This window comes from Taudactylus pleione, unplaced genomic scaffold (genome assembly GCF_031769625.1).
Source record: "Taudactylus pleione unplaced genomic scaffold, aTauple2 ptg000344l, whole genome shotgun sequence".
In the NCBI taxonomy this organism is placed as follows: Eukaryota; Metazoa; Chordata; class Amphibia; order Anura; family Myobatrachidae; genus Taudactylus; species Taudactylus pleione.
This window is the reverse complement of record NW_028284745.1, coordinates 877,582-883,581: the sequence shown is the minus strand read 5'-3', so window position 1 is coordinate 883,581 and position 6,000 is coordinate 877,582. Positions and strand designations below refer to the sequence as shown.

The following is a 6,000-nucleotide window of genomic DNA, read 5'->3' as shown; positions in this document are numbered from 1 at the left end:
ATGAAGCTGGTGATGATAATGATGATAATAATGATGAAGGAGAGGATGATAATGATGTAAATGAAGCTGGTGATGATAATGATGATAATGATGATAATGATGATAATAATGATGAAGGAGAGGATGATAATGATGTAAATGAAGCTGCTGATGATAATGATGACGAAGAAGAATAGGATGGCGATGAAGCTGCTGCTGCTGATAATGGAGGAGACTGTCCCTTTAAGAGCCAGGACCCGTGTGTGACTCTTTGGAGCGGGGCGTGTCCGGGCGGTGAGTGACGGGGGCGGTGCCTGGCTGAGGCTGGGAGTACAGCAGCAGCATCAGCGGCAGAAGCAGCAGCAGCGCCGGAGCCGGGAGCGGGTTACTAGGAGCTCTCCTCTCCCGCACACAGTCCCCGGGGCCAAGAGCTGCACCCCGGGGGGGACACCCACAGCCGGCCGTGGGTAAGTGTGACCGGACACCGCCCTCACTCCACTCCCTACCCCAGATAGCACACATGCAGCCTGTACTCTCCGGTTGGGGGGAGGACTATAAGGGTCAGCATGCCCTGACAGCCTCTCAACATGCTGGCGTTTGTAGTTCCACTATTAGTGTGCACGGGCAAGTGGAGGGGGAGGGTTATATGGGGGCTCAGTGCAGTATATTCTGTTCCTCTATTAGTGTGTATAGTGTTACAGTGCACATACTGTATAGAGGGGAGTATATAGGGGTACAGTGTAGTATATTCTGTTCCTCTATTAGTGTGTATAGTGTTACAGTGCACATACTGTATAGAGGGGAGTATATGGGGGTATAGTGCAGTATATTCTGTTCCTCTATTAGTGTGTATAGTGTTACAGTGCACATACTGTATAGAGGGGAGTATATGGGGGTATAGTGCAGTATATTCTGTTCCTCTATTAGTATGTATAGTGTTACAGTGCACTTACTGTATAGAGGGGAGTATATGGGGGTATAGTGCAGTATATTCTGTTCCTCTATTAGTATGTATAGTGTTATAGTGCACATACTGTATAGAGGGGAGTGTATAGGGGTACAGTGCAGTATATTCTGTTCCTCTATTAGTATGTATAGTGTTACAGTGCACATACTGTATAGAGGGGAGTATATGGTGGTATAGTGCAGTATATTCTGTTCCTCTATTAGTATGTATAGTGTTACAGTGCACATACTGTATAGAGGGGAGTATATGGTGGTATAGTGCAGTATATTCTGTTCCTCTATTAGTGTGTATAGTGTTACAGTGCACATACTGTATAGAGGGGAGTATATGGGGGTATAGTGCAGTATATTCTGTTCCTCTATTAGTATGTATAGTGTTATAGTGCACATACTGTATAGAGGGGAGTATATGGGGGTATAGTGCAGTATATTCTGTTCCTCTATTAGTGTGTATAGTGTTACAGTGCACATACTGTATAGAGGGGAGTATATGGTGGTATAGTGCAGTATATTCTGTTCCTCTATTAGTATGTATAGTGTTACAGTGCATATACTTTATAGAGGGGAGTATATGGGGGTATAATGCAGCATATTCTGTTCCTCTATTAGTGTGTATAGTGTTACAGTACACATAGAGGGGAGTATATGGTGGTATAATGCAGTATATTCTGTACCTCTATTAGTGTGTATAATGTTACAGTGCGCATATGAAGGGGAGTATATGGGGATGCAGTGCAGTATAGCCTATCCCTCTGATAGTGTGTGTGTGTGTGTAGTGTTACTGTTCCTGTGTTAGTTTGTATAGCGTTACATTGCACAAATAAAGGGGTGTATATGGGGGTGCAGTGTATATACTGTTTCTGTGTTAGTGTGTGTAGCGTTACAGTGCACAGATAAAGGGGAGTGTATTGGTGTTTAGTGCAGTATATTCTGTTCCTCTATTAATATGTATAGTACAGTGCACAGATAAAGGAGTATATGGGGGCATAGTGTAGTATAATATATCCCTTAGTGTGTAAAATGTTAAGGTGCACAGACAAAATAGAGAGTAGTTACAATACTCACTAGTGTGCTGATTGGGCAGGTATATGGGGGCTCAGTGCAGTATATTCTGGTACATCTCATTACAGTAATTATGATCATCCTCTGTGTGGTGCTTGGGCAGGTAAAAGGGGGCTAAGTACAGTATATTCTGTTACATCTCATTACAGTCATCCTCTGTGTGGTGCTTGGGCAGGTATATGGAGGCTAAGTACAGTATATTCTGTTACATCGCATTACAGTCATCCTCTGTGTGGTGCTTGGGCAGGTATATGGAGGCTAAGTACAGTATATTCTGTTACATCGCATTACAGTCATCCTCTGTGTGGTGCTTGGGCAGGTATATGGAGGCTAAGTACAGTATATTCTGTTACATCGCATTACAGTCATCCTCTGTGTGGTGCTTGGGCAGGTATATGGAGGCTAAGTACAGTATATTCTGTTACATCGCATTACAGTCATCCTCTGTGTGGTGCTTGGGCAGGTATATGGAGGCTAAGTACAGTATATTCTGTTACATCGCATTACAGTCATCCTCTGTGTGGTGCTTGGGCAGGTATATGGAGGCTAAGTACAGTATATTCTGTTACATCGCATTACAGTCATCCTCTGTGGTGCTTGGGCAGGTATAAGGGGCCTCAGTGCACTGTGAGGTGATCTCATTCCATGACCTAATAATATCTGTGATCACTGCTGGTAACTTGCACAATAATGGTAATACTATTGTGCCTTGCACTGGCCATGCTTGCAGACTGTCCTATACAATGCATACAACTTGGATCAGCTGTGCATCCCCAGCTAGCAATGTGACATACAGTATTGCATTGCAGAGCCGGCTTTGTCACTTGCAGAGGTTATTATTAAATCCCAGTATCCTATCCGTGCAGGCATATTGCCTATTTTGTTTTACATGTGACTTTATAAATGCACGGTAGCTGTGGGGGACATACTATAAATTATTAAATAGGTTTCATTCACGGAAAACAGTTGTCTGGAGGATTTTGTAATCCACGTGCACCAGGGGATTATCTGATGCTAAAAATGGATCCAGCAGGGAGAATTTAAGGTGATGCTGCAAAGCCCGGAGCCAGCCTTGCTGCCAGGAGAGGGTTGCCAGTCCTGTACCCTGGTGGCATCTTTTGATCTCTATGAGCTGTTGCAGAAACAGCTGGTGCCTTGTAGTGTTTTGTGCAGTTAATGAAGACATTGTCTGCTCCAAATATAAATGCACATTTCTCCAGGCTGTGACATAATAACCAATAATAATTCATAATGGTTGTCTTTACCAGTCCATAGAAAACCATTATCCTCTCGCCGAAGGATATTTGGTTCCGTACAGAGTAAAGGTTACGCCCTGCGCTGACGGTGCAGGGGAAAAGTTGAACTATGTGTTGCGTTATCTGCTTCTCCATGTTAAATATGGGAATTGTGACTCTTGCAGTCAGGGGCGTAACGAGGTATTTGTAAGGGCCTCTATGTACCACCCAATGGTGAAATATGTATGTAACTGACAAGGAAGGTGGGCCCCATAGCAGCTGCACCCCTGTCACCTATGGTAGTTCCTCCCATGCTTACAGTTATGGCAGTCAGTCGTTGCTTAAGAAGCCATAGCACAATAAGGAGTAGTAGGTGATAGTTTATCAATTTCTTTGTCTACTAAAGCCGCGAAGGCTTGTAATAGCCATTTACCTGCTGGTGGGGGGTGCGATTTAGATGCGTCCAGCTCATATTCACGTCCACCGTCCTGGAGCAAAATCGTCAGTGTAGGGTGTGCGGCGTTTCACCCTCATTTTTCTGCTCTTCCAAAGGCGGCGTATGGTGGCGTGACGGTACCCAGTTATTGGGATTTGCCTGCAATGTGTGTTCTATGAGCGTTGCTGCACCACCTACTTTAGTATATGAAGGATATTAGAAGTCACCAAGGAATGTTGTTTAGAAACCCATCTGACCTTCAGCTTTGTGCGGTTTACGTGGTCGCTGCACTTCTTCGCCCTTCTCAGTCTCCGATCCCTTCGTTACGCATTACGTTCTGCGTCGTCGTTGCTCTCCTGTAACGCTGGACACACCTCGGAACGATCTATTACTTTATTTTTTATTTATTTTTTTGCCAAATATTCAAAACCATCACTAAGCCGGAAAGGAGGGCGGAGGAGGAGGTGAGAAAGCCGAGCGAAAAAGCGAAACTATTTGCAAGAATCTCAGAATGTAGTAAGAGAGTTGGCGTGATTCCTGCAGTGTGGGTGAGTATAACGCTTCCAGGGAAAGTGTGAAATGAGCAGGGAAAATGCTAATCTCCCTTAGATGCCTGGTTTTTATTCTTTAAAAAAAACAAAACAAAAACACATGAGCAATGTTTCCATTCCGCACATCTGGCTCTTGGCAGGGATTCGTTGATCAAAAAAGTGCCACCGGCCTGTACGCTGGTATACTGAGTAGTGACCCCCCCCCCCCCCCCCATCTCCTACACACATCGGAGGCTGCAGGTTTACAGCTGTTCAAACGTTTATGTGAATGCAGCCTAGAAAATATGTACTAAGCTCTTAGAGAAAGATGAAGTACAAACCAATCACCTCCTAACTGTCACTTTTACAGGCTGTGTTTGAAAAATGGCAGGAGCTGGTTAGTTGGTACTTTTATCTCCGTCCACTTATCTCTCTCCATGGCTTGGTACCTAGACCCCTTAATCCCTTGGGGGGAGATGTACTAAGTTCTGGAAAGTGATAAAGTACCAACCAATCCGCTCCTAACTGCCATGTTGCAGGCTGCGTTTGAAAAATGGCAGTTAGGAGCTGATTGGTTGGTACTTTACCGCTCTCCAATTTATCACTTTTCAGAGCTTAGTACATCTGCCCCTTTCATTCTTAATGAGCCAATATGCTGCAGTCTCTTGAAAATTGGGATCATCGGGACCTATAATTGTTCATACTATGAAATGTGTCCAGTCCTCCAAAAACTGCTGTTGTCAGAGGGTTTCTACATTTTTCTATTGTATTTACCAAGTGGGCACCGCAGCGCATCCCATATCTACTATGGTCCCCCTCTAAACACTTGCAAAAGCAGACCCCTTAGCTTTCTGTGGGGCAGCGAGGTTGCCCACTTATTGTCTAATGCAGGGGTCAGGGAACTTTTTTACCTTTTACCCCAAAATATATTTAGATACGCCGACATTACCGCCTTGATTTGAAAGTAAGGAAATCATATAGTAGTGCCCCCATATAATGCCCCTGTAGTAGTGCCCCCATATAATGCCCCTGTAGTAGTGCCCCCATATAATGCCCCTGTAGTGGCGCTTGTAAAAAAAAAACAACAACTCCCCGCTCCTGCATCCGCCGCTGTCCTGTCCGCCTGGCTGTTCCTTGGAACTATGGGAGAGACGTCATGACATCTCTCCCATAGTGCGCATGGAGAGAGGCGGAAACTGGAGCTCAGAAGAGAACGCCAGCCTCCGGCTAACGCGGCGCTGCAGGGAAGGAGCCGGGCGCCCGCTGGTAATAACATCTCAGCGGGCGTCCGGCTTAGAGCCTCCCTGCGGCACAGCCGGGCATGCATATGAATCATTCTATATTATAGAATGATTCATATGCATGCCCGGCTGTCCGTCCATTACCCCCAGGAATTTCATTTTTACCCCATGTGGGGTAATTTACCCCTGTTCCCTGATCACTGGTCTAATGCCATCTTTAGATGGAATTCTCTATTGTAGCATTTTGTTTCCAAAGAGTTGTAAAGCGCAGTAACTAAATGGGGTCCACACCCTGGAAGTAAAGTGATCGAGCTCTTTTCTGAGCCAGTTTCACTCGTACATTCGTAGTGTTCTAAATCTTGGCGCCGATACAGAGCCACAGAAATTGTGGACACGAAAGCCGACCACGGCCCGGGTAACTGTGCTGGGTTATGCTGTCCAAAAACACCTTTCTTATTTTTGTGATACCTGGAAACTTGCACACTGTGTGTACATACATAGGACAGGTGGCTACATGACTGACACCTATATAACAAATTATTATGCTGAAG

At 45.0% G+C, this 6,000-nt stretch overlaps 1 protein-coding gene across 2 annotated transcripts in view; it reads left to right on the top strand.

Annotated features, from left to right (window-relative positions):
- Nucleotides 1-281: 281 nt before the first annotated feature.
- Nucleotides 282-6,000, top strand: part of GDPD5 (glycerophosphodiester phosphodiesterase domain containing 5) — a 245,371-nt gene continuing 239,652 nt past the window's right edge. Inside the window, exon 1 of one of the 2 annotated variants that reach the window (XM_088444013.1) lies at nucleotides 282-446. The gene's annotated coding sequence lies outside the window, so the exon portion shown is untranslated. The remainder of the gene's footprint in view (nucleotides 447-6,000) is intronic. The other variant, XM_088444016.1, reaches the window with a different exon arrangement.